The 16,416-nt window shown below is 38.5% G+C and overlaps 1 protein-coding gene across 10 annotated transcripts in view; it reads left to right on the top strand.

The window, feature by feature from the left end:
• The window catches only part of LOC121324054 (amyloid-beta A4 precursor protein-binding family B member 2-like), a 121,744-nt gene that overhangs the window by 25,334 nt on the left and 79,994 nt on the right, over positions 1-16,416 (top strand). For 9 of the 10 annotated variants that reach the window (XM_041265551.1, XM_041265545.1, XM_041265500.1 and 6 more), the window contains exon 2: positions 10,321-10,440. The exons of the other annotated variant lie outside the window; for it this stretch is intronic. The gene's annotated coding sequence lies outside the window, so the exon portion shown is untranslated. The remainder of the gene's footprint in view (positions 1-10,320; positions 10,441-16,416) is intronic. 10 annotated transcript variants of the gene reach the window in all.

The following is a 16,416-nucleotide window of genomic DNA, read 5'->3' as shown; positions in this document are numbered from 1 at the left end:
ATGTGTGAAACATTAAACATACAAATATTGAAAAATAAATACTTTATGTATGTGTTCATATTATATGCATCTCTAACAATGTATGCATCAAATACAATGCATTTGTTATAATGTACAACTCAGCGTTTTCATGGTCACCCTGGTCGTCTTGGCATTAATTGGGCCACAGCTTCATTCCGACCTTGGGCACAATAAGTAGAAGCCTGCAAAGTATATGGGGCAGGTTCTGTGTTTGTTTCTGCTATTAAGTGTGTGCATGGTGGCCATGAAGAATATGATGCATAGTATGCCTTATCCAGATCTAACCTCCCTCTTTTTCTAGTTTAGCTTGTTCCTCTCTTAGTTTTATGGAGATTTCCATATATGAGCATATTCTGTTTACTTTCTCATTTAGTAAATTCGTATTCATTTCAGCAAATCCCCTTTGTTGAAGTTCAAGTTCTTTCTCTTGCTGCAGCTATGGTGTTCTGTTACTTTCCTCTATAGGATCTTGAGAGGACGTCGCTGATAAATGTGGAGAATCCACTGAATAATGCTCATCATCTTGCGTAATTTGACTGTATTGGTCTTCCCCTGTTGTGCTTGCAAGATGTTCAGATGATCCTGTAATAAATGAAAATGCATTCAATAATAATTGTTACACTTGCAATATACTCAATGTAAAGAGTATGCCTGGTGATGTGTAGAAAGTCACTTTAAACATAATACAGTTAATCTAGGTTAAGCGACCATGTTAAATAGCTTTTACGTTTGATATAGCTCTCCAAATAAAATGATTAATTATTATTATTACAGATACACAGGATATGCTGCAAAACAATCAAAGTAGACCGTTGTTTAAAAAACATGTAGACAACTGATTGTTTTTTATCAGGTGTCTTTGTGCTGCTTACCTGAGACGTGTGATGGGATGACACCCACATCATCAACTCCTTCACCTGCAGTGCTGTCCCGTGGAATACTGACAGAAGTGCATTCTTCTACTGCTGTTAGTTGCTGTGATGTTGATGGTCCTCCACCTGTAGCTGTTCTCTCTGTATTTATGAGAGCTAACTTTGACTTTGTACAACATTTTATATCATAGTATCTTTTTCTACAATCTAACCAAGTCCGTTTAACAGTGGAAGTGGCATTTATTATTTTTGCCAAGCTTTTTTTGACTATAATTTGGACCATCTTTACCAGACCCAAATAAATCAGAACTGCAATTCTGTACCTCCTCAAACCAAATTTCTAGATCTCTTTCTGAATATCTCTGCTTTCTCGTTCGACACTGCTTTCGAAAATGCCCTCTGTTTTCCCTTTTGCGCACAAATTGACCATTTTTGTATGTAAATGTTTCATTACCATATGATTTACTAAGTTCCAACCCTCAAGATTTGATTGGGAAGCACTAATGTGCGAATGTGCAACTACTGATTGCTCTGATGGGGAAAATAGCGGGAGCTCACAGATTCGCACTCCTTGGGGAGCATTGATGGACGGCAATCTTAGTCAGCTACAAATTTTCGATTGGATTTAGGTCGGGGCTGTGACTGGGCCACTCAAGGACATTTACCTTTTTGTTTCTTAGCCACTCCAGTGTAGCTACATCTGTGTGCTTTGGGTCATTGTCATGCTGAAAGGTGGACTTCCGTCCCAGTTTCAGCTTTCTTGCAGAGGGCAGCAGGTTTTCCTCAAGGACTTCTCTATACTTTGCTCCATTAATTTTCCTTTCTACCCTGACAAGTGCCCCAGTCCCTGCTGATGATGACCAACATCCCCATAACATGATGCTGCCGCCACCATGCTTCACAGTAGGGATGGTGTTCTTTGGGTGATGCACTGTGTTTGGTTTGCGCCGCACATAACGCTTTGCATTTAGGCCAAAAAGTTCCATTTTAGTTTTGTCAGACCACAAAACTTTTTTGCCACATGGCTACAGAATCTCCTGAGTGTTTTCTTGCCTACTTCAAATGGGATTCAAGGTGGGCTTTCTTGTGTAATGGCTTCCTTCTTTCCACCCTGCCATACAGGCCAGATTTGTGGAGTTTTTGGGATATTGTTATCACATGCACACTTTGACCAGTCTTGACCATAAAAGCCTGTAGCTCTTGCAGTTGCCATTGGCCTCTTGGTAGCCTCTCTGACCAGTCTCCTCCTTGCTCGGTCAACTAGTTTGGAGTGATGGCCTGATCTAGACAGGGTCTTGGTAGTGCCATACACCTTCCACTTCTTAATAATTGTCTTGACCGTGCTCCAAGGGATATTCTCTCAAGGTCTTTGATATTTTTTTATACCCATCCCCTGATCTGTGCCTTTCAACAACTTTGTCCCAGAGTTCTTTTGAAAGCGCCTTGGTGCTCATGGTTGACCTACAGGAACTGCTAAATTTATCCTGAAATTATGTGAATCACTACAATTTAACACAGGTGGAGGCCACTTAACTTGGTGTGTGGTTTTGAAGGCGATTGGTTACACCTGAGCTAATTTAGGTTTGATTACAATGGGGGTGGACACTTAACCAACCAAGCTATTTCAGTTTTTTATTTAATTAATTTTCTACAGATTTCTAGAACATCGTTTTCACTTTGAAGTTGTGGGGTTGGATATGTAGATAAAAATATTTTAATGGATTTTAATTCTAGGCTGTAACGTTTGAGATTTCCAATTTGTAAAAAGGGGTTAGACTTGCCTGAAATATCCATGACACACCACACACACAATATATATAATATATATATATAATTATATATATATATATATATATAATATATATGACAACTGTGGTATATAAAAATAATTTCACTGTTAACACTGTTTATAATTAATAGAAACTATAGCCCAAAGCATGCTGTTAATAACATTTTCAAAAGCGCTCGTCCTTTAATATCACTTAGATAATAGATAATATGGAGTATAATATTAGTAAGACACCCAGTTATACTAATAAAATAGAGCAGTTCTTTCAATTTTTTTTTGATTGCCTCTGAAAGTTGTAATAAAAATAGTATATCTGATTTGAGATTGAATATACTGACTGGTTGATTTTATAAGATATTATATCTCCCACATACTGTAAAAGTGATTTTGATATTCTCTTAAATTGTTCTTTAGAAATTGGCAACAGATAGATGTGTGAAACATTGTATTTAGCATATGGTACTGTCATCTGTTCTTCCAAGTTTTTAAAACTGCAAATAATGTTTTAAAGCTTTTAGAATTGCAGTAAATGCTTTCTATACAAAAACATGACCTAAAATAAAACAAAGGAAAATTCATTTTTAATATGTTTTAAGTAAGACATTAGTACGTTTTTGTAAGTTTGTAGCATGTTTGCCTGCATTTCATTAGTATGCAGTCTAGTTGTGAAATTACAAGTATAGTAGCAATACTCAAATCCAGCCTCCACCTAGTGAAAGTGGTTTTAATTGTTGCTAACACTATCCAGATATGTTGTGTGACTTCAAACAGTTAACAGGGACTATCATCTCTTAGGAATAATTTGATGCACAGCTCTATCTAACTGCACCTGGTCACCATGGTTACTGTTTTCCAAACTACCTAGTCAGATCTCCTACTTCAACAGACACCTAGTCTGCCTTATCGTTCTACCACAGCAGGTGAAATGTCAAGTACAGTACTGTTGTGTCTATAGCTTTTGTAATTGGGTTACAGAGTGGGAGCTAATTACTTGGCTCATCGGTGAAGAATAGCATCCTAATGCTAATATTCCACATAGTTTTTTTTTTTTTTAATCCCTTAACTGTTTAACATTTTTTTTTTGTTTTTCTTGTTTCTGATCTTATACAAATTGCTAACAGATATGTGGAGAATTACTGCAGAGCTTTAAACAGGGTTAGAAACTAACAAAATTGCGGTACTACTGTCCTGAAACTTGCTAGTCCTAATGTGAAGTTCTTGAGTTGGAATCAACAACAGCTGTTAGGGTCCCTAAAAATATTAGGCTGAAATGAAATCTTCCTAAAAAAGAAACACTGTTATACATTTTAGTTTTAAATGTATATATACCGTATTACTTCAAATTAACATCGCCCTTGAATTGACGCCTCACTCAAATATCAGCTTTTTAACAGAACTCCCTCGAATAAATGCCGCTCTCAATAAAGTAACGTAAAGGTATTTTTTTCTACCCCTGCTCAAAAATAAAAAACGTAAAGTTACACGTATGTCATTGTGACGCCCCTGGGGAAGAGACAGGTCGAAGCTTCAATTGAGGGGCATTACGACAGTTGACAAGGGCACTCACAGCAGTTGCCACATGGCCAGCGTTAATTTCGAGCCCTATTTATGGTAACAGGTGTTTTTTACTTAATTTTTTTAACAAATTAAGAAACAGTTTTTAGACCTGTATACAACGCTTGGTCGTAATTGTGATCCATGTTAAAAACAGGATATGTAGTTTGTCTTACGAAAAAGGGTATTCCGAGTGATCTTTGCTAAACCCAGAACAGCAAAACCTAAACAAGTCAAAGGGTTCCAATAAGTGCACAAATTAAAAGCTTGGAATAGCTACTTTAGTAACTTTAATAACTAACTTTTTAAAAATTTGTTTTCAGCATTGACACTGTAAGCCAGGATGAGGGTAAACATGTATGAGAAGTGAGAGATAAGCCTAGGAACTAAGGTGATGTTTATGAGATGTCACAGATAGCGTCTGTCTCTCCCTGGAGCTTGGCTGGGGGTGTAGTATGTAAATCCCATGCATTTCGGATGCCTCCTAACTCCCCCTTCCCCCATTCTTGGTGCTGTGATGCAGGTATTATGATCATGTGCTCTGTCTTGCAAAGCATTGCAGCAGGGGAAGGTAAGTGTGAGCTGATTGCGCTCTGTTTCTTATTGATTGTGATTGCTGATTACTGTTTCTGATCTGTTCTGATGGCTGCTCAGAAAACCCTGAAACCCTGTAAAACCCTAATGTACACACACCTTAGTAAGCACGTTTTATTTTATGGTACATTCCCGACAGACAACCCAAGATAAACTACTTACAGAACAGCAGTCCTTCACGTCAGCCAACACAGCAGGGGATAAAATAAGGGCTGTCTGCTTACCTCTACCTCAGCTTGGATGGTGAAAACTGAAACTCAGAGGAACTTAGAGCTTTGCTGGTCAGTCTAGCGCTAACCGAAAGCTGGCCGAAGATAACTTGTAGGGGGTTCAGTTGTTTGTTTGTTTTTTTTAAATTGTTTTTATTAAATTGGAATTTTACTCAGTCTGGTACAATTATTTATACAAAGAATGTGCTTGCTATCTATGAGATTTGGTTTCAGTTTCTCTTACAGAGAAATTACAAACAAGCAGGTATATTTACAGTGAGGAAAAAAGTACATATACTGTATACAAGCCCCAAAACACACAGGAGTATGATGCTGCAGATTGGAGCCTCCCTCAGCGTCGCTTCTAAAATGCCTTAAATCATGTAATAAAATATTGCAGTGTTTGTAAAGCATAGTATTATTAATAAAGGCTGCCCTCGTATAATCCCCGCCCTCATTTAACGACCACAGTCATTTTGATCCATTTAAAATAAACACAACGGTGCCAGATTGAAGTAATAAGGTATGTTTTTTTTTTTATTTAACAAAGGCACCTTAGTAAATGCTCCTTCAAATCTATCAATCACCTGTTTGCACCTCGTTACTGAGCGACTAGCACCAGACGGGATAACAGAGGAAGCTTTTTCTCAGCTGTATCGCTGACCACGAAGCTCTGCCTGAAAAGTACACAGATGACCCAAATAAAATGTTTATTTTATTGTTCATTACATGCGTTGCTATTTACAAAAATGCTGGCTGGTTTATGGAGTTGGGCATTACAGATTGTGAGTGATTAAATAACTTCGAATTACTACCCACAATAATTAATGTACTCACGTACACACACAGTCTTAACTAAAGTCCCAATCTAAAGACGGTACGTTTCACTGTAGACCTTGGGACGAAATTGTTAGCTAGGTGGCTACATTTATTTTTAAATTAGCAGTGGATAAAAAATGCTTCAGGAGACTTGCACTAAAATCTGCCAGAGCTGACAGACACGGAATCTACTAGGTTGGATACTAATGCAATAAATACAATAGAAAAACAAGGGAAACATGCAAGATAAATACAGTTTTTCTATTTAAAATAAAGGTGTGCAGGATGCGCCCTATAGCCTGGATATCGCAGGTTTGAATGGGAGTTCCCAGGGGGCAGCGCACAATTGGCCGAGCGCCGCCCGGGTAGGGAGTGCTTAGGTCGGTAGGGCAATCCTCTGGCTGATAGGGAGCCTGTGGGTCTGCAGTGGAGCCATTCAGATCTGTGTTGTCCTCCGAGACTATAGGTCTGGTGGCTTCGCTGTGGATCCGCAGTGCAAAAAAAGACGGCTTGGCAGGAAAACGTTTCAGAGAATCTGTGTTTCAACCACCATTTCCCGAGCTGCCGGGGGGTTGCAGCAGTGAACTGGGATTAATAACACAATTGGCAATTCTAAATTGGGGAGATAAAATGTGGTAAAAATCATTGGCAATGACAAAATTAAAAAAAAAAAAAAAAATGCTACTGTAGTACTGTATAAGAAAAGTGTGTTTAAAAAAAAAAAAAAAAAAGTTTTCAGCTTCCAATCTCTTAAAATAGGCTGACGATAATGTAAACAACACCAAGCTACAGACACGAAGTCCCAAACTTTAAACTTGTTAGTTGTAATGGGAAGAACTCGACTTTATTATGAATGTATTGTGTTATTAGGCATATGTTTTAAGCAACATATTACAATGTAATATTGTGGTAATTGTTTATTGAATTTTAAAATGTTTAGTAAAACGTAGCGCTGGGACGAACACAGTCTGCAGTGTGAAAAGAAGCGGACAGCTGAAACGCGTGTTCGTCTTCGCCCTCCCGAGTCAGCGCGGGGGTTTTCTGCAGATTGAGCCAGGCTTTCTGCTGCTTTTTCTCTAATCCTTTGAGATGGTGCTATTACACTTGGTAGAGATCCATGTGCTTGTCATGCTAGTGTTCGTTGTTTGTTGTTGCTTTTTCCACTGCTGGCGTGACAGCCATGCAAATCATGTTATTGTTTGAATCCAATGCAGGCGTTATTGCTGTAGCTGAAAGGGCACTGCGGCCACAGAATTGAGGGGCATTACGACAGTTGACAAGGGCACTCACAGCAGTTGCCACATGGCCAGCGTTAATTTCGAGCCCTATTTATGGTAACAGGTGTTTTTTACTTAATTTTTTTAACAAATTAAGAAACAGTTTTTAGACCTGTATACAACGCTTGGTCGTAATTGTGATCCATGTTAAAAACAGGATATGTAGTTTGTCTTACGAAAAAGGGTATTCCGAGTGATCTTTGCTAAACCCAGAACAGCAAAACCTAAACAAGTCAAAGGGTTCCAATAAGTGCACAAATTAAAAGCTTGGAATAGCTACTTTAGTAACTTTAATAACTAACTTTTTAAAAATTTGTTTTCAGCATTGACACTGTAAGCCAGGATGAGGGTAAACATGTATGAGAAGTGAGAGATAAGCCTAGGAACTAAGGTGATGTTTATGAGATGTCACAGATAGCGTCTGTCTCTCCCTGGAGCTTGGCTGGGGGTGTAGTATGTAAATCCCATGCATTTCGGATGCCTCCTAACTCCCCCTTCCCCCATTCTTGGTGCTGTGATGCAGGTATTATGATCATGTGCTCTGTCTTGCAAAGCATTGCAGCAGGGGAAGGTAAGTGTGAGCTGATTGCGCTCTGTTTCTTATTGATTGTGATTGCTGATTACTGTTTCTGATCTGTTCTGATGGCTGCTCAGAAATCTACATATAGCATCATGCTCCATGAGCTTTCAACAGGACTACAGCGCTTTTTTTTTTTTTTTTTTTCACCAAGCACTTTCAAAGGAGCCAGAACCGATGAGCAGTGAAATGTAGTTTAGATGACATGCTGCTTCTGACAGGGAGAGCTGGTGTAATTAAAGATGTAGTGGTCTGTGATTTTTAAATGGGAAAATCGTCAGAAGACCAAGCTTGTGTTCTAGTTAAGAAATTAGACTGCGTTTCTTGTACTAACATACTGTATTAGTTCTGTTGACCAAATGTTTTCAGACTAGCACCAGTTTTCTAAACATGCTTAGAAGGAAGGGTTTAGACTACAATGTGACACTGTTTATTTCTTATTATAGTCTTCCCTAACTAACCAGATGATGCTTGAAGCTTCAAAGTGTGCCATTGTGTAGCTGTAAACTGCTTTGAAAACATTAGTGATAATGTAGTGATTAGTGATATGGTCTTTTAAAAAAACAAAAGACAATGGGCTTTATTTACAACTACAAAGTACTTTTCTTATCAAGATTTATGTTTACTCCCTTTCCCCTTGCACATTAATATGCATGCTTTCTGTGTTCAGATACAGTGTTCATTTAACCTTTTGTGCAAATATGGGTTGCAATATATTTTAACAGCAGGGGATGCTTTTAAAGTCTCAGTGATCACTGGCTAAAGTAATGCAATAGACCAGGAGCTTTCACCATTTAACCTCTGCTAAAACCAGGAATATTATAGGGGTTTTGTTGTAATATCACAAGGAAAACATAAAATGACTTGAGGAATTCATTCATTTTGAAGACAATGGATGCAATTTAATACATTTTAAGGTAAGGAAGCCCAAATACAAACAGAAAGCCGAATGAGTGTCTCCTGTCTGTTAGTGAGGCTTGTGCCAAATACAGGGGAGGGGGTGAGGGGGAGGAGCAGAGAGAGACGCAGATGGGTAGAGGCCCAAGACCTTTGTCATGGCATTTAGTAGCCCAAATGAATGGCTTATTTTCTTCCTGGGTGTCTGTGCTTGTGGTTTTCAGTATTCAGTCTCCACATCCCATTGAGAATTGGACAATAAAAGGCAGCTTCTGCATTACTTTAGTCAGGAATTTGGAGTCGGTGTGCAAGCAAAGAGCAAGTCCCTAGCAGTGGTGTTTTTCCATCATAGTGCATAGGTCTATGATATATATATATATATTTGTATTGCTAGCTACTTCAGTTTTCCCTTTAGATTGCTACTGTTTTTCTTGCATTAACAGAAAGTCATAACCAATACTGATGCTTCAGTGGCGAGGTAACAAATACTGACTCTGAAAGGTTAAGCATTCAAAGAAATTGCAGCCTCCGGTTGCCGTATTGAGTTATGATATTTTTTTCAGTCGGCACACTCCATCTCTAAATGGTTATGACTGCATTTCTGAGTGGATCCTGCGCCATTATACCAGTTGTGTTTCAATAGACTGTATTTCCATAATAGTCCAGTTTGCAGTCTATCGGATATCAGTCAGTCATTATTGCAAGTAAAGGTTCAATTACTGTGACATACAGTGCATCTGAATACATATTATGCGTAGTCTGCTGGTTTCTATTTCTTGCCATTATGACTGCATGTGACAGGTAATTGAGAATCTAAGTCTAGACTTGTAAAATGATGTCATGGGAAAGGGTACACAAGATAAATAGGGGCACAGAGCTTATTTAGAAAACTTGGTTAGACTTTTGTTTGACTGGAATTCATACAAGTAGTAGTAATAATATTATAATAGTATATAATATCAGTAGTACAGTATGTCGCATACTGAAGAAAAAAAACAAAGTTGGTTTCAGGGCTAATAATTAAGGTTTTTAATACACCGTACTGTTTATAATTAGCAGACTCGGTGATTCCACAAAACAAGAAAGTGTCCAGGGCAAGCCCAAGTCAGATTGTCTAGCTCTGTGTTTCATCTCACAAAGTCACATCTCTTTGTTGCTGTTGGTCTGTCTTTAGCAAGTACACTGCCAGCTATGTCCGGTGCATAGATCAGTACGTTGCTTAAAACAATAGGGATCTATTGGAACTAGAGATTTATTTTTAGTGTAAGCTTCTTGGAAATAGCTTGGCTTTGTAGAAGTTGTTTTAATAATGGGAAAAATAATAATAATGGAAGAAAAAACAAATAGTTTCCTGTGCATCTCTACAGCAATTGTGTGCTAAATCAGGTACTGAATGAATGCACTCAACTAAAGTGAAAATATTAAACCGGTTAGCTTTCAATTCCAGTTGGTGTAGCACACACCATTGGACTGCAGCTTCTGAAATGAGTTTTCTTTTCTACTTGCAAAATTGTTGAATTGCACTTTTTTTTTTTTTTTTTTTTTTTTTAATTTGGCACGTATACTTGCCCTGCAAATTGATGGAGGCATTGATGCCGTTAGATTGGCAATCCCTGACTTGCTCAAATAAAATTTTGCTGGACAAGTAATTTCCATTTTAATGAGAAGCTGCAGTGATTATAGTCTCTCTGTTTGTTTTTTGTTTGTACAGAAAGACGCTGTGGTCCACCTCAAGAACAGTTTGTCAGCTTTTCCAAAGAGGCTGTAATGTGCTGACATACCACTATGGGCAGGCGCTACCCAGGAGCTTACTATTGTTCAAACAAGTCACGTATGTACTTCATTGATTTCTACATTTTAATTCAGTTAATTAAGGCTTTGTGTCTGGACTTGCAATGGTAGAGTCGTGACTAGCTTCAATGAAGCAAAAAATATGTTTTTCTAAGGGTGACATTTTCCATGGATGGATATTTGCATAGGGCTAGCGCTGGCGATCTAGGAATGCATTTGACAATGTTAAGTATGACCCAAAGTAAGAACTTCAGGTCCGTGGCAGAGGAAGAGGATGATGGGCCCCAGTGCAGGATGTTATCGTGGCCCCAAACATTAATTTAACCCTTTTTTTTTATAAACATCAAACATGCCAAATCAAGTGTTCAATATTTAATTGTTGGAACGTTAGCATGTATGAAACAGTACGTAATAAGAATGTTTTCTACGTGCCTACTTTATCTTATTTTGCGTACATCTTTATATCCAGCACTACACTGTTGTGTTTTTTTTGTTTTGTTTTTTATCATAAACTAACAGGTTTAATCACTAACCCTACCAGGATTCCCCAGTTTTGTGATCACAGAAATGATTACAGAATTCACAATCCTGCACAGACATTTGCAGAAATTGTCTCACATAGGAAACTGTTTATTTTATTTTTAAATCAGAAATGCAGGCATGTTGTGCCCGCAGCAGCACCCAACAGCTTCCATCTTTAAACTACAGGATGAATCGTGCACACAGAATATAACTGCAAATGTCTGTGCTGAATAGTACCCCAAAACCTTCCATGAAGACGTGCCTCATACCAGCCTCCTGGGGAAAAAAGTTAGGATAATTAAGACAATAGCAATACCTGTTGAAATGAGGGAGAATATAATCTGAATCACTGGCACTGCACATCAACAGCTACAGTGATACAGAAGTGCAATATCTGCAAATATAAATGCAAAGGATATTATAAATAAATCCAAACTTTCGAACCCCTCCGGGGCCCTCCGATTGCGCGGGCCTGAGTACAGCTGCACCTGCTATTGCTCCGCCACTGCTTCAGCTAGGCTGCATGTTGTCCAGTACAATAGATATTCTCCTGTAATAAGGCGTGACTATATAATCTCAATATCTGCAGTTACACCTTTTATATTTAAATTTTTATCAAATAGCATGTCCCTTATACTGGGTTATTTAACTTGCATGAAGGGACATTTTCAATCCAGCGTAAAAAAACAGTAAGTTTTTTATATCAAATTTGAAAATGCCTTCTTTAAAACTCTCCCCACTACTGCAACCCAATTACTGCCGCCTCCCTAACTCCATTTAAGTGCAAAGGCAAATACTGTATAGTTTTTTGAGGCTGAAAAAGATTTGAAAAACACTGTTCTCCAAAGTGTTAAGAACTAGTTTACTGTGTTCAGATCTGTAAGTTAGCTTTGCTGCCTGCTGTAGTTTTACATCCACACCCCATTCATGTGCACATTTTGCATTTCACACAAAAGAAACAGAGGGGTGAATTTCACAAGCTATAATGCTTTCTATGCTTGAAACACTTAATTATGAACCGATTCCTGTGAAAAACAACTCTCATATGCACTGTGATACATGAGTTATGGCAAATTAGATGTAATGGAGACTGCTTTCATTGTCGTAACCAAAACACCTTCCCTAGAGCAAATATGCACAGAGAATACAATATGCGAACTAGAGGTCGGCACAGATACCTGTCAAATTTCAAATTACCCGACTCGGGTCTCTTTTTACTACCTGGGTATCGATTTTAATAATTTTAAAATGTAAAGAAAATGTAGAAAATATGGCAATGAAGTTGTAAGCGCAGGTTTCTGGCCAGCGCAATAAAGACAACGTTAAGACAAGTTTTGCATTAAGCCTTTTCTTAACTGACAGCATGTCAAGGTTTTACAGAAACAATAACACACAGTGGCAAGTACACTTCAATAATAACTGCAGTTACCCAAAAAAGATCAAGGTATGTACACATTATCTGTACTGTTACTGCCCCAGGTTAAATGAAAAAAGAACACAATTCAAATTTATGTTGCTAAGTACCATGACAAATTAATTCAAATAAAGCTAATTACAGGTTAAATGTTATATGTAAAGATACTGGCTTTCATTGGCTATTTGATTTTGAGTTTGAAATCAAATATGATTCTTCAGTACCCCTGCCTAACTTTTATATAGAACTTTCATAACGTGGTGGATTGACAGCACAAGACTGACACATGCTGTTTGTCCTCCATTGCAGTCCATGGTTCTTCACATTGCCCTGACAGAGTTGCAGATCTCTCCATGTCCATTTGATTGTTGCTGTCTTGAAGTCAACAACAGCTACATCTTCTACATTTAGCCTTTCATGATATGGCACCTCGCAGAGATACCACAAAGAAACAAAGTTGAGTGTGGCTGACACCAAGCTGCCCATCTAGAAACCTCAACAAAGTGTATTATTTTTTAAATTGCTTCACAAGCATAAACACTCTGTTGATAAGAGCGGTCCAATCAGTATTTGAAATAAAAGACTAAAAGGTTTAGTTGTTTTGTACGGTACCAGAGGGGATCGGTGAGGGAGGAAGCAAAGTAGTTTAACTGGCAATTGTATTGTTCATTTTACTTTTACTATTTTTATTTACAGCAGACTTGTATGGAAATAGCAGTGTACGGGGAGTTTATGCTGTGCCATGATTGCTTTTGGAAGAATGAATAACATTTTTGTTTTAATGAAAATTCATGAACTTTTGCAGTCTTCGTCTTTTTATGCTGCTTATGTCTCGCTCTCTTTTATCATTCTGTGTTAATGAAAAGCATTTTATTCCCTTCTGGATTTTTTTATTTCTCTATGCTGCCAGTTGATAGCTTTCATACAAAAAATAGTGCTTTCAGATGGCAGAAAGTGTGATCAAAGTCTTGGCATCCCTGTTGAACACGGAGTGAATAACATCTTTGTGAGGGGGTGTAGGAGGGTAGTGGGCTGAGTCAAATGGTGACGTAAATGATGAAATAAATAAATAAAAAAAAAAAGAATAAATAAATTCCCCCACCTATATCAACAATGATAAAGGAGGCGGTGCAAAATAAAAACGTACAACTAACGAAGTCCCACACACAATAAGAGATTAAAACAAATAGATATAAGTTTCACTAGCGCTCCTGCGCTGGTCTCTAGGGGGCTCCCGGTCCTGGGTAGGATTTCAGCGGCGAGGTCCCGGTCGTTCTTCCAGGAAACACTCTGAAGTGCCGTCTCCAGTCTCTGAAACACAACACGCTATTATACACAATAGTCAATTCAGCAACACATCTCCTTTTGCTGTTCCCAGGACTGAGCAACCGAGCTTATATCGTACCGTCCTTTAAATACTATTCCACCCCGTCCTTGGCCTCGGCCCTGGTCGCCGCTGTACCCAATCGGCGTACATAGTAACTCCGACTGAGGTACGTGGCGTGGCAGCCGCGGACTTCCGCGTTCGGGCGGAGCAAGTGATCTTTGTGGAAATCCCAGACGGTTCGACCTTTGTCTTTTCGCCGGTTTTGTCCCGTTTAATGCAGCGCCACCAGCGATCGGGAGGATCGACCACAGCTCTGACCCGTTGCACCCCTGTCACAGAGGGTGAGTCCTTCTGATGTTCATCAGCCTCTGTAGGTGTTTCTAATTACCAGACTTATGGTCGAGTCCTCAAACCTCGAGTCCAAGTCGCTGTCATTCGAGTCAGAGTCATGAGTCCTTGACCTTCGTTTACCTAACGAACATTGTCTACTATCTTCTTTTCTTTTGGAATTGGAGTACTCTTTGAATGTACCTGAAGTTTATAGATAAGCTTTAAATTTAAGTTTGTGGACGTTGTTTTTCACTGTGATAGAAGCCGTGATCTGTACTATTGAGCCGGTGTAGTGTTAGAATCAGAATGTGGTATGCGTATCACAACTTGACCCATGTAATGGCAGAAAGTGGTACGATGTCATATTGTGTCATTAAATTGCTGAACACAGCAAGATATTACTGAGCTTAAGTTAAAGCACTGCTGAAGGGCAGCAGCCTCGGGAGAAAAAGGGATAGACAGCGCAAAATAAAAGCAGATTAAAACTGAAAAGAACGAAGTTGAACAAATAAGACAAATAACATTAATTTAATTAGACTTGTGAATTTTATTTTAATTTAAAAAAATTAGACACGTTTTCTGTTTTTCCGCAAAATAACATACTATGCAAGACTGAGAAGAGCCTAAGTCATGCTGTTCATTTTTACAGCCTTTGTTGTCTTGATCACCTGATCAGTGTTCATAACTGGCTGCGCTCCATCCAGACATTTTTAAGCTGGCTGGCTGCTACTGCATGTGTGCACGGCGCATTTGGGTGCTCGCATTACTGAGCAGAGGGTCATCTTTGTCTTGTAACAGACACCCAATCTAAATGACTGTGAAATTAACTTTGTTCATGTACTCTTAATATACAGTGAAGTCCCTGTACTACGATCACCAAATTGACTTGATGGTACTGTAGATAGCTGTTGGAAAAATATCTTCAGATTGCTTCCAAATTGAAAAGGACTGACTAAGGTGTAGTCTGAATGAAGAGCCGGACATATTCTACTTTATAACTCGTTTAGTGTCAGTTGAGGTTTAGAAGGTTTTAAATATTGTTCTACTTTTATTTTGTGTTGTCTTGAATTAGAAAATGGGTGGTTGTGCTGGTTGATCCAGAATTGGATAGAGGGAGAGTAGGTATACATTAGGGCAGGTAGGAGGGATTACCTTGGCTTTAATGGAAATTAGTCTCATAGCATAGAGTAGGAGTTTGACATTTATTTGTCTTTAAAAATACTAAAATAAACTTTGTGACTTCAACAATTGATGTTTCTTCAATAAGAAAGTTTCTAGTTTATTTTACCACTATTGAATTTTATTGTTATGGATGTTTTTTATTTGTCGCACGTGGATTATAAAAACTAGCATTCGCAACCTCGGAATAGATGTGACTGATTCAGCTAACTGTAGAACTTGGAATGGCTCCAACTGCAGTGCCATGGGTGTCTTATTCATGTGATTGTATTAGAAAGAAGACATCCCCGAATTCAGTTTGGAATGGGGTGGGACTTTAATAACCATAGATGTAAGGGAATATTTTGAATAATGTATATCTGTCTTGGTGGACATCTGTCTAATTCCAAATTTTAAGGCCTGTTTTAAAGCTTAGACCAGTCTAAACATTTTAGTTGGAATTTATTCTGTTAAAAATGTTAAGTATTTGTGTAGCCTTTTAGGCTACACTGCATAATACAGTAATCCTTGTGTAACTGACTGCGGTGGGACCAGTTTAAGGGCTATATGTAAAAAGGTAGCTAGATTAATCCTGTTTTAAATACCATTATACACAGCTGTAACAATTACTATATTCACACAATTATTGTTTTGAGATTCAGCTTTTATTAGGGAGCTCCCTTAAATGCCTTGTTTAGAAAGATACAGGGTATTAATGCTTGTGACAGGGTAGGTGTCTGCCGTGTGGGTGCGTGCGTTCATGCAAAGTGACAGGCAGAAGATGGAGACGTAGGTTGTAGTTGGTGAACAGGATTTATTTAAATATTGACACACTGAACAGCTCACTTGACACTACCAGCAATGGTTGCACATGGAGCACACACAACAGAGTGGACAAAAACTTCGGTAGGATCTACAATCTCTGAACTAATCTTCTCTATTCAGTCTCTATTCAACTAACGTTGCTGATGAGATTGATCATGGCAGATAAACGGTTAGGGTGGATATGTCATAGGCGGATATGCTGCGGATTTCTGTACTACGCACAGGATTATGAACATCTGTTAGTCCCGGTTTAGAAAAATCCCCCTGTGCTGTGTGTCCAAAAAACACACCTCCACTTTTGCATTCCTGAAAAAACAGTCCTGAAAAACTCTCTAAATATTAAGCCTTTAGCGGTCCATTTATTCAGCGCCTGTCAGGCGTGTCAGGTCCAATTTATTTTTACACCCGCTGTTTATTTTACACAGACTGTTTTAAAAGTA

This window comes from Polyodon spathula, chromosome 1, assembly GCF_017654505.1.
Source record: "Polyodon spathula isolate WHYD16114869_AA chromosome 1, ASM1765450v1, whole genome shotgun sequence".
NCBI classification, from domain to species: Eukaryota; Metazoa; Chordata; class Actinopteri; order Acipenseriformes; family Polyodontidae; genus Polyodon; species Polyodon spathula.
The sequence above is the reverse complement of the archived record's forward strand: the minus strand, read 5'-3'. Positions and strand labels throughout refer to the sequence as shown.